Source organism: Trichechus manatus, unplaced genomic scaffold, assembly GCF_000243295.1.
Source record: "Trichechus manatus latirostris isolate Lorelei unplaced genomic scaffold, TriManLat1.0 scaffold00126, whole genome shotgun sequence".
Lineage (NCBI taxonomy): Eukaryota > Metazoa > Chordata > Mammalia > Sirenia > Trichechidae > Trichechus > Trichechus manatus.
This window is the reverse complement of record NW_004444062.1, coordinates 6,515,425-6,534,663: the sequence shown is the minus strand read 5'-3', so window position 1 is coordinate 6,534,663 and position 19,239 is coordinate 6,515,425.

Here is a 19,239-nt window from a genome sequence, read left to right as displayed (position 1 = left end):
TTTTGGTTTACTTTGCAGAGTTGTGAGGATTAAAGGAAACCCTGTGTATAAAGTGCCTGGTATGTTTCCAGTGTTCGGTAAATGTGACCTGTTGTTGTTATTGTGCATTTGAGTGCCACCCCTGCCAATTTTTGGTATGGGTGGAGGTATCTTTCTCTTGCGATGGAAATATTTCTTTTTAGTTTTGTTCTACAGTGCTCGTTCTTGCATTTGCATATTCAGAGTAACAAGGATGAGGGAGAAAGCACTCACCTCCGAAATGCACAGAGTGGTTACCTCCTTCATTACTTAGTCCTTTCCTACCCTCCACCCCAAGCTGAGTTCTGAGCATCTCTTCAGGCGCCCTGCATACCAACGTGCACACACCTCTTTCCCTCCAATTAAAATGCATAAGTCAAAGGGATGAAATGTTCCTGTCAGCACTCACTCAGGTAAATTGGTGCTCAGTGCTTAAAAGAAGAGACAGGGATTAAGAATGATGTTCTGTACCAGAGTTCTGGCTTAAGTGCTTCCAGTCCTCTGGCAAAAACTGAAGAGATGCAGACCACAGCCCCACCCAGGCTGGAAGACGCCTCCCTTCCACCATCCGTTTAAAATTAAAAAACAAAACAAAAAAAACCATGTGCCAAAGAAAGGCTTGAAATTTCCCACTTCCCCTCTCTTGGCTTCTCTCGTAATGGAGGTAGAAGATCAAATAACAGCTAAACTGTCCTTTTGTTCCAAGGAGAAAATGCTAGATTCAAGTCCTGTGATGGAGTGGAAAGGGCAGGCGCCTGGAGTGAGAAGACAAGTTCCTTCCAGTCCTGGCTCTGTCCTTCATTACCTTTGTGAGCTCAGGCTAGATCCTTTATCTTCTAGAAGAAAGCAGGCTTAAGCATAGGGGCCTTGACAGTGTACTGTCAAACAGTCAGGTGTGAGTATGATCAAAGCTCTTAGCTCTAACTACCAGTTTACAGGACATTCAGAGCACAGGGGAACGTGTTAAATGATATAATCAGCAAAATCTAAATTGTGAGAAATATTACAGGACAAATGATTCTGTTTCTTCAACAAACAAATGGCAGAAGGGAAAAATCAACAATCAAATCAGTTGTCATTGAGTTGATTCTGACTCATGGCGTCCCCATGTGTTGCCGAATAGAACTTTTCCATAGGATTTTCAAGACTGTGACCTTTTGGAAGAAGATCGCCAGGCCTTTCTTCTGAGGCACCTCTGCTTGGGTTCAAACGGCCAACCTTTTGGTTAGTAGTCGAGTGCTTAATCATTCGTACCACCCAGGACTTTGGGCAGAGGGAAAGGGACCCTATATATTAGAGATTTAAGAGACTTATCATCCAAATTTAAAGTGTAGACTAATTTTTTTTAATTGTAATTCAAGCAAATCAATAGTAAAAATACATTTATGGGGCAATCTGAGATATTTAAATAGTGTTGGATATTTGATGATATTAAGAAATTATTATTTTTTATATGTAATACTGATGTTGTGCTTATGTTAAAAAGTCCTTCTTTCCTAGAGATACATACTAACACATATACAGATAATAACATGATGATATAATACAGAAATAATATGTTTTGGACTTACTTAAAAATAAGCTACTAGTGGAAGAGTAGATGAAGGATAGATTAAATAAGATCTGTTTTGTGTTGATACTTATTGCAAGAGGTTGACAGATTTATGGGGGTTCATTATAATACTCTTTCTAATTTTGTGTATGTTTGAAAGTTTTCATAATAAAAAGGTTAAGTAAAGAGTAAGTAAAAAGGAATGTGGGCTTTGGAGTGAGAGTGATTGCCTGGATCTACCTCTTATTGGGCCAATTAACCTTTCCTCATGAAAGGGGGAAAAAAAAATCAAGTATCCCATAGGATTGTTGTAGGCAGGAGTAAAGCACAAATCTCTTAGCACTGTGCCTGGCACATAATAAGTGCTCAGTGCTCTCGTTATTAATAAAACAAGAGGTTTGGACTAGTTAAACCTCTATGGTTCTTTCCAAGTAAAAGAGTCTATGATTCCAATCTATTTTTATCACATCTTAGCCCTGTTTATTCCCTCTCTGACTCCACGTTGACTTTTCTGGAAACTCTAATTCCCTCTAATGTTCACCTCCCTTTGCCTGGGGCATCTGGACATTTTACCTGGGCAGCCAGGTGTCAGTTCCATAGGTGTGTTGGACTGATTCCTGGATTGGGAGGTGCAGGTTTCTGATTTCCTCACCTGCTCACTCAGTGCCTGGCTCTTTTTCCAGTAGCTTCCTGTCACCTGAACCAAGTGCTTGAAGCTTCAGGAAGAAGGTAGGAACTTGAGGTGGAGAAGAGCGAGTAGGATGCAATTACAGCCTGACCCCACCACTCCTTCTCAACCTCCCCACCTCACTGCTGAGGAGAGGTTAGAAATCAGAGTCCTGGGTACATATCTCACTGTTTCTTCCTAGCAGTGTGGTGTTGGGCAAGTCACTTAACTTTGCTGTGCCTCAGTTTCCTCACTTGTAAAATGAGGACAATAATACCCACGTTTTTTGTCAATACAGAGCGGTAGTTAGGAGTGCAAACTCCAGAGTTCGACTGTTGTTGTTGTTAGGTGTCGCTGAGTTGGTTCTGACGCACAGCAACCCTATGTATGACAGAACGAAACACTGCCTGGTCCTGTGCCATGCTCACAGTCATTGTTATGCTTTAGCCCATTGTTGCAGCCACTGTGTCAATGCATCTCATTGAGGGTCTTCCTCTTTTTCACTGACCCTCTACCCTACCAAGCATAATGGTCTTCTTCAGGGACTGGTCCCTCCTGATAACATGTCCAAAGTATGTGAGATGACGTCTTGCCATCCTTGCTTCTAAGGAGTATTCTGGCTGTACTTCTTCCAAGACAGATTTGTTCGTTCTTCTGGCATCCCTTCAATATTCTTCACCAACACCATAACTCAAAGACATTGATTCTTCTTCAGTCTTCCTTATTCATTGTCCAGCTTGACTACTGGGTTTAAAATTCTGGCTCTGCTTTATATTAGTTGTGTGATCTTGGATCTCTGTGTCACTCAGTTTCCTCGTTGGTAAGTTGTTATGATGCTGGAAGCTATGCCACTGGTATTTGAAATAGCTGCCAGGTCATCCATGGTAGACAGGTTTCAGAGGAGCTCCAGACTAAGAGACACTAGGAAGAAAGGTCAGGCATTTTTCTTCCAAAAATCAGCCAATGAAAACCCTATGCATCACAGAACATTGTCTGAGACTTTGACTCGCTTTTTTTGGATGGGTCATCAGGAGGGACTGATTGCTGGAGAAGGACATCATGTCTGGTGAAGTGGAGGGCCAATGAAGGTGAGGGAAGTTCTCAATGGGACGGATTGACACAATGGCCACTACAGTGGACTCAAATATAATAACGATCATGAAGATGGTGCAGGACCGAGCAATGTTTCATTCTGTTATACATAGGATCCCCATAAGTCAGAGACAGCTCAATGGCAACCCACAACGAAGATAGTACTTACCTCATAGAGTTATTGTGAGGACTGAATTGTATTTACACACACACACACACACACACACACACACACACACACGTCTGTCTTTCTGTCTATCTATTTATCTACCTAGCCCTGGTGATGTAATGGTTAGATGCTTGGCTGCTAACCAAAAGGTTGGTGGTTTGAAACGCACCAGCCACTCCATGGGAGAAAAAACATGGTAATCTGCTCCCGTAAAGATTTACAGCCTAGGAAACCCTACGGGGCAGTTCTACTCTGTCCTGTGGGGTTTCTATGAGTCGGAATCAACTCAACCACACACAACAATATATATATTATGCTATATATATTGCCTTAGAACAGCACCTGGCACACAGAAGAAGACACTCATTAAATGATGGTTGTTGTTACCGTCTTCATATATTGCCATCATTTTGCACAATACACTTGGAGAAGCTGACTCCTGTGCCTGGCAGCACACTTCAGCCCTTCTTTCAGACCTGCTTTATTTCCACACCAGCCCTTGCATCCACCCACCCACCAGGAGTGTGGGTCAGCACGAAGTCCAGTGAATGTGCCATAGACCAGGGCCATACAAGGGAAAGCCCTGTGCTACACCCCTTTCTAGTTTCGGATCTTAGCTTTACCTCAAGGCAAATTTTGGACTAAAATACTTACAGATGAACCTGTGATGGGATGAAACAGGGGAGGAGGGAAGGAAGGAGAGCAATAGCCTATAGAGTGTCACATCCTGTGTGTGAGGTAAGCGACCACTCCCAGAAAGACCAATGGTGGAGGTTCAACAGGGAAGAGCCCCACTTCTCCTCAGCCCTGCCAAGGAAAACAAATAACCCCACCCTGGCTACACCCAACTCCTCCTCTGGGTGCCTCGAGGCCACCAGCCTGCCAGACAGGCAGGGGCCCACCATTTGGTGCCTGGAGCTGCTAGTTACTCCCCTCTTTGGAGTGGCAGCTTAACTCCTCAAAGCTTCTGGCTCTGACTCATTACTCAGCGTTGGATGGAGCCCAAGAAAGGTGGAAAACAAGAATGGAACCTAAGAAAAGTGGAAAACAAGGATGCTGGGAACCACCAAGGGATCAGTATTGCCAAAGCAACAGTCCTGTGGAAAACATGCCCTTGGTCTGAGCATGGTGGAGGAGTTGGATGTAGACACCTATGGTCTTGGGTCACCAGGTTCTAAGTGTCATCCTTCAGAATCACAATTGGTGACATTTGGTCACTAGGCTCCTCTAAGGCATCAGATCTACATTCTAACTTGAGACCCCACACTCATAAATAAATATTTCTTCATTTCCTTACCCCATAGAAGATAGAATTGTGGGCAGGGAAACTAGTCAGGACAATTGGGCCCTTGTGCTCCTTCCTCTGGGTGTTGAGAAAGATCTGGAATGGAAGTGGCTTCGTTGGGGTTTCCAGGTGCCGAATCCCTCAAGCGTGTTCGAACCAAGCTTTACTGTTTTCACCTGCCTGACACTGGGCATGCCAAGCCACACCTAGTTGTGCCGAGTCATGGGCCCAAAGTATTTGTCACAACATCTCAGCAAGATGTCAGGCCAGTATGAACAGAAACAAAGGTAAAATGATCAACTACCACAACGCCAAAAGTCCACCTGTAGAGAGTGATACACCTTTTAAGTCCACCTGTAGAGAGTGATACACCTTTTAGTTTAATATGTCTTCCAAAATGAAGGCACAGAAAGCTCTTACTTCTGAGTAAAAGGAGCATGTGGTTTTGCACAACCTGGGCATCAGGCTCTCAGATCCAGTGGTCAGGGGTGTATGTGTAAGGGGAGAGGGTGGCGAGCGAGGCTTGGTCTATAACACAACAGCTTGGAAGGAATTTTTTTCTGCTTGGACTTTGTATAAAGTCAAAGAAAAGATTCATTGAAAATGACAGGGCCCACTCTCCATAGTGAGAACCATGTTATATTTAGTATACGTACTTGTTGCTAGCTGCTGGAGAGTTGACTCTGACTCATGGCGACCCTTTATACAACAGAAGGAAATGTTGCCCAGGGCTGTGTCATTGTCACAATCACCAGCATGTTTGAGTCCATCATTGTGGCTATTGGGCCAATCCATCTCACAGAGGATCTCCTTCTTCCTCATTGGTCATCCACTTCACCAAATATGATGTCCTCCTCTAGTGATTGATCCGTCCTGATGTATGTCCAAAGCAAGCAAGTTGGACAGTGTTCTATTGTGGTCCATAACGTTTTCATTGGCTAATTTTCAGAAGTAGATCGCAAGGGCTTTCTTCCTCCTCTGTCTTAGCCTGCAAGCTCTGCTGAAACCTGTCCACCATGGGTGACCCTGCTGGTATTTGAAATACCAGTGGCATAGCTTCCAGCAGCATAGCAACATGCCAACCACTACAGTACCTCAAACTGGCAGATTGGTGGTAGATATGCACTTACATGCAACAAATTATAAAGCAGCAGTCTCTAACTGCGTTCCACTGTCCAGACTATGTCCGAGGAGTATGACATTTCTGCAGACTCTCTATAACTTGATTCTGAATGGGGGGAGGGGGGTGCGAGGCCAGTATTTCTGGAGCTGGGGAGGACACTGGTGTGTCTGACAAGGAATGACAGGTGGCTCTGTGATGCACCTCCCAGCCTCCTCCTCCGTGCTTGTCTTGTCAGTAGGGCCCCAGCTGTGTCTCCAGTTCCTCCTCACTGAGAAACCTGTAACCAGTGGGGCTGGAGAGACAGTCTCTGTGTTGGTCAGATCTGTGTCCTTTCCTGAGTCCAGAGTGGCTTTGTCCCAGGTGTACTGGCCTGTTCTGGAATGTCCACTTCTCATCTCTGGCCCTGTTGTTCCAGCTCAGAGAGGGCCCTAGTGTACCTCTCCTCCTAGTGTACTGGCTTCCATCGCCATTAATCTTCTGTGTTCCTTCAGTGTGCTGTGACAATGGGAGAGGGTCTTTAAAGCTCATTTGGTGGAGGAGTCCACCTTTGGAGGTTGAATTGAAATGACCCCTCTGTTTGCAGGACGCATGACACTGCCTGTGAATCACCACTAAACGTCCTCTGAATAACAGACAACTACTGCTTAAAACAGTTTTCCTCCTGACATCATCTGGGTTTTACTTTGGCATCTAGGCAGGTTTTCTCCCATGAGACGCCTGCTGTAGTCAGTGGCCATAGAATACTGGGCTTGTCTTGGTTCTGGTTTATTGACGGGACCAGGCTTATGGGGCAAAAAAAAAAAAACCAAAACCTAATCAGTTGGCGTCAAGTTGACTCTGACTTATGGTGACTCCATGTGTGTCAGAGTAGGATTGTGCTTATTGGGTTTTCGGTGGCTGATTTTTTTGTCCTCTGCGTGGACTTGAACTTGCAAACTTTGGATTAGTAGTTGAGTACATTAACCATTTGTGCCACCCAGGGACACCTGTGTAGGGGGCAAATCTATCCAACTGGAGCCTCAGTTGCTTTTCTCTTCTGGGTTCCATGTCACTATTGAGCTGTTTGTAGATGAGTTCCTGTGATCTCCATGGATCCTTGGCAAGAGCAGCGATGGTTCAGCAAAGCCTGCCACCACTTCTGGAAAGCCAACCCAACATGCACTACCTATATATGGCCTCTTCATTTTAAGGCTACAAATAAGAACAAATCAGAGTCAGAATAAACATTTGTATTTGCATAAAGAAACATGGGAAGGACTAAAAGGAACTAAGAAAAACGATTACCAACTAAGGAGAGACTGAAGTGGTGAAATGGGATGAAGGGGAAGGAGATAGCAGCAAGACTACTGGGTATACCATTTTTTAGAATTTTGTCTTTTGAATCATGTAAAAGAATCACCCATTAAAAATAAAAATTTAATTTAAAAAATGTACTGTCTATTGAAAAGAGTCCTCTGAGTCCCATTTTTGCATATGATACATATTCTGTGTAATTCGTAAAAAGTTATCTTACTTTTAAATGCTTATGCTACCGTATGTCTGAAAATGGTGACAGCTTATTTGTTTGGTGTGGCCAGCTTGTAGAACCTGTTGGTAATAATGCCATAATGGTCATTAAATGCTAGGGTAGAATTTAGAAGACCTTAACCTCTTAGTCTGGGCTTCATAGTGAACCAGCTGAGTGGCCTTGTAGTAAACACTTTGCCTCTCTGCTCTTCATTTCCTTATCTGTAACATCAGCATACTTCCGCCTGTTCATTGTACTCACACGGTTGTTATTAGGCTCAAATACTAAAACACTTGGAAAGCACCATTATTATCATCCTGACAGTACAGTTTTCAATGTATCTGGTTGGAGGCCATTGCAAAACCTACAAAGCCTAAATGAGACACAATATAATCTTTAGAATATTTATATTCTTCTCTGTGGCACTGCCCATGGACTGGAGCCCCTCAAAGGATGGGCGTATGTCTCCTTTCTTTGTCTTGCACTCTTACCAAGCATTCTTCCAAGGGTTAACCAGTTGTCCTTGGGTCAATTCTAACTCGTGGTGACCCCACATGTGTCAGAGTAGACTTGTACTTCACTGGGTTTTCAATGGCTGATTTTGTGAAAGTAGATCACCAGGCTTTTCTTCCTGGGTGCCTCTGAGTGGACTTGAACCTCCAAACTTTTGGTTAGCAGCCGATCACATTAACCATTTGTGCTACCCAAGGAAGGGTTGTTATTGCTGTTAGTTTCCATCTAGTTGATTCCGACTCATTCTGACATCATCTGGGTTTTACTTTGGCATCTAGGCAGGTTTTCTCCCGTGAAACGCCTGCTGAAGTCAGTGCTGGCCATAGATTACTGGGCTTGTCTTGGTTCTGATTCCATGTACGCAGAATAGAACTTCTCCATGGGGTTTTCAAGGCTGTGAGCTTATGGAAGCAGATCGCCAGGCCTGACTTCTGAGGTGCCTCTGGGTGGGTTCAAATCGCAAACCTTTTGGCTAGTAGTTCAGCGCTTAACCATTTGCGCCATCCAGGGACTCCTTCTTCCAAGGGTTAAACCAAAAAACCCTGTTGCCGTGCAGTTGATTCTGACTCATAGTGGCCCTATAGCACAGAGTAGAACTGCCCCATAGGGTTTCCAAGCAGTGGCTGGTGGATTTGAACTGCTGACCTTTTGGTTAGCAGCCAAATGCTTAACCACTGCACCACCAGGGCCCAAGGGTTAAAGGGGTCATTTACTAAAAGAGGTGTAGGGGAAGGAGGCAGAAACTAGTTTCTTCCTTTGGACCAGAGAAGGAACTTTGGTTTTGCAAACAAATGAAAATTTTTAGGAATGCTTGGTGACAACTTAAAATTCTTAGGTTTCTAATCTTCTTCCTTCCCTACCTTAAAAACACCACACAAAATTAGGTTAGAGGCAAATAAGGCTGTAAGGTTTTTGAAAGAGATCTCAAGAACGACAACAAGAAAACAAACAGCATGACGTGTCCTGATATGTTTCCCTTTAGGGTTTTTTTCCCCCTGCCGCTAGAAAAATATCTAGAATTTTTCTCCTCTAAGCAGAAAGTTGGAAAGAGAATTTAACATAATCCCTCAAGCTGTAAAAACTCTTTGTGCAGTCTTCACTGGAGTACTTTCCCTATATTCCCTCAAGAAGCTAACCTACAATGTGGCAAGTTTGTCACGCCAGGAAGGGAGGCAGTAATTTGAGAGGAGCTGCAGGGCGGTTCCCGAGGGCGAGGGCGAAGCAAGGGTGGAGTGCTCTGCCCCGCCTGTCGCCACAGGGGAAAAGGAGGAGAGACCTACATTTAAAAAGGCAGGAACCTACCAACTGCAGAGGTCTTAAAATGCAGAAGGAGAATTCCCATTTGTGAGGTCAAATCTAGGTCACAAGAATGATCTCATCATCTCTGAAAACCCCCTATCTAGGGGGTCAAGCTAGGCTGGCAACACCCCAAATCATGAACTAGATCTAACTTGATGTTTAAAAACTTAGCCATGGACTAGTGTGCCTGTGTGTTTTCGTTTTCTTTTGCTTGAGCCAATTTTTCTGGAGGCATTTCTGCTACTTCCTGTTTGTGACTGAGCTTTCCTTGCCCTACTTCCTTTTTTAGGTAGCCTCAACTACCGTTTCCACTTAGATGTATGGAACAGGGGTATGTGTGAGTGTGTGTGTGTGTGTGTGTGTGTGTTGGATTGGGAGGGAAAGCAATAACAACATCTCACATTAATTTTTATTGTTATAAAACACTTTTCTTGTACATTCGGAGTCTTTTATTTCCTACCCACAACACTACGAGATAAGCAACATCATTATGCTCAAATACAGATAGAGATACTGAGGCTTGCCAACCAAAACCCCAAAAAGGTTAAATGAGTTGTTTAAGGTCACTCAACAAACAAAGAGGCAGAACTAGGACACGAGTCCCTGATCTCTGAGTCTAAACCTAAAATTCTTTCCACTTATTTAGCCCTTAAACCAGTACCAGTTGCTGTAGAGTTGATTTCGACTCAAAACGACTGCATGTGTGCAGAGTAGAACTCCATAATGTTTTCAAGGCTGTGATCTTTTGGAAGCAGATTGCCGGGTCTTTCTTTCGAGACACCTCTGGGTGGACTTGAATCACCAGCCTTTTAGTTAGCAGGTAACAGTTTGAAACCCTCAGAGAGTCCTATTCAACCCTCAAGAGAAACCTAAATTATTTGGCAAGACTATTCAGGGAGGATTTATTCAGTCTTTACTAGAGAGTTCACTATTGAAATGTAAAGAAAAGACTTAGTTAGCTTGGTCCTTCACCAAGAAGTGAAAGAATTCTTAAGGATCTATTTCATTTTTTGGCAATTACTCTGCAGTCTTTCAACACGGCTATCCCAGGAGGGGTGCATTGCCCACATCAGGCAGTAGGGGGAGCATGCGTTCAAGAGGAGTAAAGTTTCTGGGACTCAGGCAGGAAATGTCTGAGGCCATGTGTCCTTAACAGGCAGGGGTTGAGAAATGAATTTTTTGCTGCCTGAAAACTTAAAAACTTATGACTCCAGGCCTCTCCTCAAAGATTTGTGCTTACTGAGATGTAGAGTGGGAAAAAAAGCCTCAGGTAGCTGTAGAAAATGTCACATGTGCCCAAAGGATCAAAGGAAATAAAAGCCTCCACATTGCTGCTGAGGAAGGACCCCAGGCCTCTCAACCACTGTAGGTCTGAGAGAAGATCCTTGATGCTTCGAGGCTGTGTGAGGGGAGAGGGCGCAGACAGCCGGACAATGGGCCATCCTGGAACTGAGGTTTGCACTATCTCCACCTAAAATCTGCCCGAGAAGACAGGATGTTACACAGTCAATGACAAGGGAATGAGAATGTAAGCTGCATGTGGGGAGAAGTTTTTGTCTGTTTTTCCTCCTGTATCTCTGGCTTCTAGAACAGAGGCCCAGCTTGGCTCTCAGGTGCCTCTGTGTGGTACTCATGTTGGCAGAGTCTATCAACTTACGCTGTGTTTTGACAAGGGCCTTGAAGTTCCATGGAAAAGAAACAAATGCCTTTGGTGCTGCATGAGCCTACCCAGAGTGAGGCTGGGGAGAAGTGTGTGGGGCTCTCACTAGATCTGAAATAACTTTGTGTGTTGACAGGTCATTTTTTACTCTGGGGTGTAGCATTCTCTCATTTTTCCTTTCTGAACCAAAATTCTAGTTTCTTAATCTGGGAAAGAAGGGTTGCAGCTGTGGAGATACCCTGAGGATTGGTTGGCACTGATTTCCTTCCAAGGAAAAAGGAGAAAAAGCAAAAGTTTATGTTTGCCTACACTTTAGATTCATATACAGAAGACAATCGATTTTCTCTTTTTGATGGTAGTGGCACAGTGGTTAAGTGCTGGGCTGCTAACAGAAAGGTTGGCGGTTCAAACCCAGATGTGGCAGTATGCTTCCATAAAGATTTACAGCATTGAAAACCCTATGGGGCAGTTCTACCTCATAGATTTGGAATCGACCTGACAGCAACGGGTTTTTGTTAGGTATTTACAGAAAATACTATTTAGGTCTTGGTTTCAAAAACACATGTAATTTGTACTCTAACATACCTACTTCACTGATTTTATTTTGGTTTTTGTTTTAAAATATTGAATTCCTAGGGTGGTTTTCTACTGAGTGCTCTCTAGAGGGACATTGGTGGTTCAATGGTAGATTTCTCGCCTTCCATGTGGTAGACCTGGGTTCAATTTCAGGGCAGTGTACCTCATGGGTAGCTACCACCCGTCTGTCAGTGGGGGCTTGATGCAGAACAGGTTTCAGAGGAGCTTCCAGACTAAGATGGACTAGGAAGAAAGGCCTGACATCTACTTCCAAAAATCAGCCGATGAAAACCCTATGGATCACATGATCCAATTCACAATCATTCTGTTGTTTATGGGGTCTCCATAAGTAGGGCAGGACTCAACAGCAGCTAACAACATTTGCTGAGCTCTATGCTAAACCCAGAGAAATAAAGGTCAATACCCCCCCTTGAGTAACTTACTGTCTAGTAAGCAAGACAGAAGTTTCTTGTAAAACTACAGTGTAATAAGATGGGTTGACACTGTGGCTGCAACAATGGGCTCAAACATAGCAATGATTGTGAAGATGCCGCAGAACCAGGCAGAGTTTCATTCTGTTGTACGTAGGGTCACTATGAGTCGGAATTGACTTGATGGCACGTAACGACAACAACCATCTCTGCTTTCATGCTATCCTAAGGATAAAAATCCCCTTCGCTACGAATAAGTTAAAAAGAAGTAATCGGGGTAACCAAGATGGAAATGGATAAAATGATGACCCACTAAGAGTTATTGTTGTGTGCTGTTGAGTCAATTTCAACTCATAGTGACCCTAAAGGACAGAGTAGAACTGCCCCATAGGGTTTCCTAGGCTATAAATCTTTCTGGGAGCAGATCACCAAGTCTTATCTCCCATGGAGTGGCTGGTGGGTTCGAACTGCCGACCTTTTGGTTAGCAGCCAAATGCTTTAATCACTGTACTACCAGGCTCCTAAGAAAAAGTAAGTAGCGATAATGTTCTTTGGATCTCCATCCTTCACAAGATTTCTCCTAATATAAAATTACACCTATCTGTTGAGTTGCACCCTGGTGACATAGTGATTAAGAGTTTGGCTGCTAACCAAAAGGTCGGCAGTTCAAATCCACCAGGCGCTCCTTGGAAACCCTATGGGGCAGTTCTCCTCTGTCCTATAGGGTCGCTATGAGTTGGAATCAACTCGACAGCAACAGGTTTGGTTGAGTTGATATATTATAAAGAGCTTAATTAAGTAATCTTCTGGAATGTTTCTCAGTTCTTGTGGCCCAAGACTTCATCAAAATTTTTACTTTACACTTACGAACACTCTAACTCATGCAATTTATTTATTTATGTGCCATTTCCTGAGTGTTCTCTATGTGCTAGGCATTGTGCTAGGTACAGAGTAAGAAGGTGAAGACCCACCTACAAGTAAGTCACAGGCTGGTATGGGAGACCTCATGTTCTACTGTATGTGTGTTTATATATATGTAAGTGCTGTGAACAAGTGCTTTTACAGTATGGAGTAAAGAACATTTAACTCCATCTAGATGGGGCAGTGTGTTTGTGGGATGGGGGTGGGGGGTTAGAAGCCCAGGTACTGCCAGGGTTAAATCTTAGCACCACCATTTACTAGCTGTGTGACTCTGGACAAGTTTTTTAACCTATATGAGCCCTGGTTTCATCACCTATATAACATGGGGAGAATAATGGTACCTATGCGATGGATTTTTTCTTGTGAAGAGTCAATGGGGTGCCCATCGTAAGCACTCAATGTGTGTTAGTGATGATAATGATGATGATGGTAGGGGTGGTGGAGTGAAGATGAGGGAGGAGGAGCTAAGAGAAAGCTTCACTGAGACTGTAGGGCCAGTTGGGATTCAGCAGGTAGAGGAGGAACATGTGGAAGAGTGAAGGTCATTCCAGGTGGGGTCCAGCCATTTGTGTTGTAATAAGCCTTCTAGGTGATTCTGATGCACACTGAAGTTCCAGAACCATTAAGCCATGGTTTAAGTCATGGATTTTAAGTAAAGGAATGACGTGATTAGGTTTTCATCTTTGGTGGCTGTAAGAAAGAATGGATTGAAGAGAGGGAGACAGGAGGCAGTAACATGGGTTGGAAGCCCACTGCTCTAGACCAAGAGAGAGATGATAAGGGCTTGAGCAAGGGTTCCGCTGGTGGGAGTACGTAGAAAGGGAACGATGCGTGATATGTGAGAGTGGTGAGACAAAGGCAGTGGTAAAGAGAAGAGAGACAAAGGGGATTGTAAAAATGCCATTGTGGCATCATTTTCTGACCTCCTCGTCTAACTTTACAAGGGGGAAGAGAGAGAGTCATGATCAACATCAACCCAAAACTGATTCCTATGAGGTGGAAGTCAAATATACTTCCACCTGCTAAACTTTTTACCGATTCTGACACCAGCAGTCCCTTCCACGGCACTCTCTACTTGTCTGCTGAGTTCGTTAATTCACTGCAGTGGCCACATAGAACTCACAAACTGTACTTCTGGTTGAGTGGTTTACTAGGGAAGTAACAGGATACAACTCAGAATGAGGATCAACAGGCTACAACTTGGAATCAGGATCAGGAAGCAGGTAGGCAAAATCTCCTTTCTTCAGTGCGGGACAGCTCTCTCCTCTCAGCCCCCTAAGGACAGGCTCCTCTTGGCCCCTGAGCACAGGCTCCTCTCAGCCCTCTGAGGACAGGCCTCCTCTCTCAGCCCTTGGCCTCACTTGGGCCTGGTGTCTGCCCTGCTCAGGCAAGTGTTACAAAGCTCTTTAGCTCTGCTAATAAGTGCCCAGAAGCACCCCACTCTTCCAGGAAGCCTCCTGCCCAAAGGCACTCAGCTTTCTTGCTCCGTGGGTCGGGAAGCCTGCCGCGCCATCTCTTGCCAGTCTCGTGGTTCTGCTGCTGCCATTTCTCTGCTGCTGTTTCTCACTGTCTTAAGCCATCTCAGGTGTTACAGCTCTCTCTCTCTCTCCTGGTCTAGGAGGTTCTGAGTGCAGGGTCCAAAGGATGAGCTCTACTCCCACTTCTTCTTTCTTGATGATAGTGAGATCTCTTTCCATCTCTGGGATGGCTCATTTTAAGCTTAATGGGATCGCAAAACTGACCAATCCCCTCATTAGGGTTCCATACACCTTATTTACATTATTAGCAGGTTGTTCAATCTCCTTGGTGGGCCAGAAGCACCTTGCTTGCATAGTCTCACCCTATCATTGGGGGAGTCACAAGACCATGCATGGTTAGAAGGGCCATATTAAATAATTCACTGCACCTCAGGAATACTTAGTAGACATTAAGAAGGTAGACTCAACAAGATTTAGAAACTAGATTTGGGAGTGAGGAAGAGGGAGGAGGCAAGGGTGAGTCCAGAGACAGTGAATGCAGGGCTTTTAATACCAATGACTGAATAGTCCCTCTGTGGTCTTGTTGAGACTGTTCTTTTGCCCCCTCCCTCTTTCCCACCCTCAGTGGCTGCCAAGGTGACTGACAGTTCAGATTGGCATCTCTGCAGGAGGTCTGCTTCCCCTCTGGAATGCACTGCTTCACACAGGCTGTTCCATCTAACCACACCCATCACCTCCCCCACCCCCGCCATGGTCAAGGGAGTCATTCTACCACCCTTGGTAACTGCCACATAGGCTGGTGAGTCACTCCGAGAACAGCTGGTGGCCAATATTCTCTCTTCCACAGTCTGGGAGCACTTCCAGGACCTGCCCCCACTCCCCGAAAAGCATCTTGACTTTCCCTAGAGGGCAAGCTTTCTCAGCGCAGTCGGCCACCCACTTCTCCACGATCAGAGGATCTCTACTCCAAAATTACACTCAAATGATAGCTCTATCTACATTTTAACTCAGAGTAACTCATTATTACCTTATTAGTGCCACATCTAAAGGAGACAGATTGTAAGAGGAAAGGTTATAGTTGCCCCTCTAAGAATGACACATCTCTTTCCTCTAAAGCCATGTTTCCCAAAGTGTAGTCCACATACCACCTTCTGCATCGATCTACTCTTGCCACGTCTGCTCAAACTGGCACAGTCTGATGTGGAAAGGCAGCCTCAATCTACGCCCCCAGGGCTTCCATTAGTATGCGAAGTATAGTTTTTGCTTTATGCTATAGAGTCGACTCTGACTCATGGTGACTCCATGTGTGTCAGAGTAGAACTGTGCTCCATAAGGTTTCAATGGCTGATTTTTCAGAAGTAGATTGCCAGACCTATTTTCCCAGGTGCCTATGGGTGGACTCAAACTGTCAACCTTTTGGTTAGTAGCCAAGTGTGTTAACTATTTGCACCATCCAGGGACTCCTCACCTTCTGCATCAAAATCATTTTGAAGTTTTGGTAAAATTGCAGATTCCTTGGTCCCGTCATAGGCCTTCTGAATCATTGGGGTTTAGAAACCAAGGAATATACATCTTTAATCGGCACTCCAAGTGATTCTTAAGTTACCTACTGAAAAGAGAGAGCGATGGCACTAGAATTTCTTTTTGTAGTATATCTGACCCACTGTGCAGCTAGGGTGGCCTCACTGTCCTGTGGTCCTTCCTAGCCTGCTTGGCGAAAGCAGTGCATGCTTTCCTGAGGGAGGTCACCCACTCTGCAGTCTACAGACAGATCAGGGTGATTGTTGTTCTCTTATTTACTTGAAGCATTGGGGAACAGCATGCAAATTAAGCAATACACATGAAACGCGTCCAATATATCTGTTAATAAAGACTAGATACACTCTCATATTCAAAATAACAGTGTCGGGTCACCATTATGATATTCCTTTTTCAAAAGACAAATTAAATGTGTGCTCAAATTCCAAATAGTGACCTTGACTCACCTCCTATAAAACATTTCTTCATTGTTTTCCTCGCGTGGAGGAATGGATTTCTCATAAGTTAGGTCTGCTGTCACCAATGACTGATCAATATGGAACTGTGCTGGTGGAAGTAAGTTTGATGCTGTGCAAAGTCAAAGGAGCATCTGACAATGTTACAGAGATATGTCATCGTCAAAGAGCTTTGAACTCTGGGGAACAGAGAAAAGCAATAGGCATGTGGGTTCACAAAGGGTTCTGGGAAGTATGTTAGGGGATTCTGGATAATTGGATTTATTTATTTAATGTTATGGATTGAATTGTGTCCCCAAAAAATGTGTGTCAAATTGGCTAGGCCATGATTCCCAGTATTGTGTGATTGTTCAGCATTTTGTCATCTGATGTGATTTCCCTATGTGTTGTAAATCATAACCTCTATGATGTTAATGAGGCAGGATTAGAGGCAGTTAGGTTAATGAGGAAGGACTCAATCTACAGGATTAGATTGTATCTTGAGTCAATCTCTTTTGAGATATAAAAGAAAGAATCTAGCAGAGAGAAGAGGGACCTCCTACCACCAGAAAATGAACACTGGGAGTGGAGCACATTCTTTGGACCCGGGGTCCCTGCGCTGAGAAACTCCTAGACCAGGGGAAGGTTGATGACAAGGACTTTCTCCCAGAGCCAACAGAGAGAGAAAGCCTTCACTGGGGCTGGCATTCTGAATTTGGACTTCTAGCTTCCTGAACTGTGAGAGAATAAACTTCTATTTGTTAAAGCCATCCACTTGTGATATTTCTGTTATGACAGCACTAGATAACTAAGACACTTGTTCAGCAAGTAGGCACCAAGGCCTGAACATAGCATTGAGTTAAGGGCTGTGGGATCTAAAGGTAGAAAACACACGGTCCACACCCTTGCAGAGCACGATATGTCTGGCAAGAGGAGACATGTACTTCAACAATTTAATACCCATGCAAGGCTGTAAATGTTAAGTGCTAAATTAGTGATTAGATTTTAAATGCTAGCACCATTCAGAGGAGAAAGAGAAATCACTCATGACTGGATAGTCAAGAAAGGCCTAAAGCTGCTCTCAAAGTTGGCAAAAGATAAGGAGAGACCAAAAGGAGCTATGGTCTCCAAGTGGACACCCAGTGAGCAAAGAGCACAGCATTGGGAAAAACAACAGTCCATACTGGGGACAGTTAGTGACCAGGTTGTCTTAGGCTGGGTTCTCTAGAGAAGCAAAACCAGTTAAGCTTATAAATCTATAGAGAGATTTCTATCAAGGAAATGGCTTGTGCGGTTGTAAAGTCTGGAATGTCCCAAGTCCATGGATCAGGATAGGGGCTTCTCCTGATTCATGTAGCCGAAGGGGCTGGTGAACCCAAGATTGGCAGGTCAGAGAGCAGGGCTCTTGCTCACAGGCTAGGAAGGTCAAGGAATCCCAAGATCAGCAAGCAAGAACTCAGGTAAGCTGCTAGCTCAAGTCCCAAGAACTGGGGGTCAGATGAACAGGAGCCAGCTACAGGATCCAGAGCAAGCAAAAGCCCCTGAGCCTTTCCAGAATGTCCACTTATATTTGATGCAGGCCATGTGCCCAAGGAAACTCCCTTTCAACTGATTGGCTACTCACAGCAGATCCCATCATAGAGGTAATCACATTATATCAAATTTCATCATGGAAGTGATCACAACATCGTACAACTGCCAAACTACATCCTAACTGGGAAACCACTGGGAATTATGGCCCAGCCAAGTTGACACACAACTTAATCAACACACGGGTCTGGATGAAGCACGGGGCTGGGATTGGGAATGGTCAAAGAATGAAGATTCAGGTTTCATTTCTAAATGTTTGCTGAATACCTGTCTTAGTCATCTAGTGGTGCTATAACATAAATACCACAAGTGGATGGCTTTAACAAACAGAAGTTTATTCTCTCGCAGTCCAGTAGGCTAGAAGTCTGAATTCAGGGCGCCAGCTCCAGGGGAAGTCTTTCCCTCTCTGTCAGCTCTGGAGGAAGGTCCTTGTGAGGCATCAGTCTTCCCTTGGTTGGGGAGCATCTCAGCGCAGGAAACTTAGGTCCAAAGGATGCACTGTGCTCCTGGCACTGCTTTCTTGGTGGTATGAGGTCCACCTATCTCTCTGCTCCTTTCTCTCTTTTATATCTCAAAAGAGACTGGCTTAAGACACTATCTAGTCTTGTAATCTCATCAATATAATGCCGCTAATCCATCTTATTACATCATAGTGATAGAATTTACAACCCATAGGGAAATCACATCAAACGACAAAATGGTAGACAATCATAGAATACTGAGAATCATGACCTAGCCAAGTTGACAGATATTTTGGGGGGACACAACTCAATCCATGACAATACCTATGTGTCAGAAACTATGTTCAACTCTTAATAGTCGTTTTCTCATTTAAGTCTTACAACAACCCTGAGAGATCAGTATTATCATAGTTTGTATGTTAACAGGAGGAGACCAGGCTCAGAGAGGTTATATAAATAGCCCAAAGTCACACAGCTAATAGATGAAAAAGCCAGGAGGTATAAACCCAAGTCTACTTACCTCCAAAGTACTCTTTCTGTCCTTTTTCCCCTTCTCCAGATCATATTGCTGCTTGCATGAGAGTCTTTGTTGTTATTGTTAGGTGCTGTCCAGTCGGTTCCTACTCATAACAACCCATGTACAACAGAACGAAACATTGCCAGGTTCTGCGGCATCCTGACAGTCATTGCTGTGTCAAGCCCATTGTTGCAGCCACTGTGTCAGTCCATCTCCTTGAGGGTCTAACTCTTTTTCGCTGACCCTATACTTTACCAAGTATGATGTCCTTCTCCAGGGACTGGTCCCTCCTGATAACATGTCCAAAGTATCTCACCATCTTCACTTCCAAGGAGCACTGTAGTTGTATTTCTTCCAAGATGGAATTGTTTGTTCTTTTGGTAGTCCACGGTATATTTAATATTCTT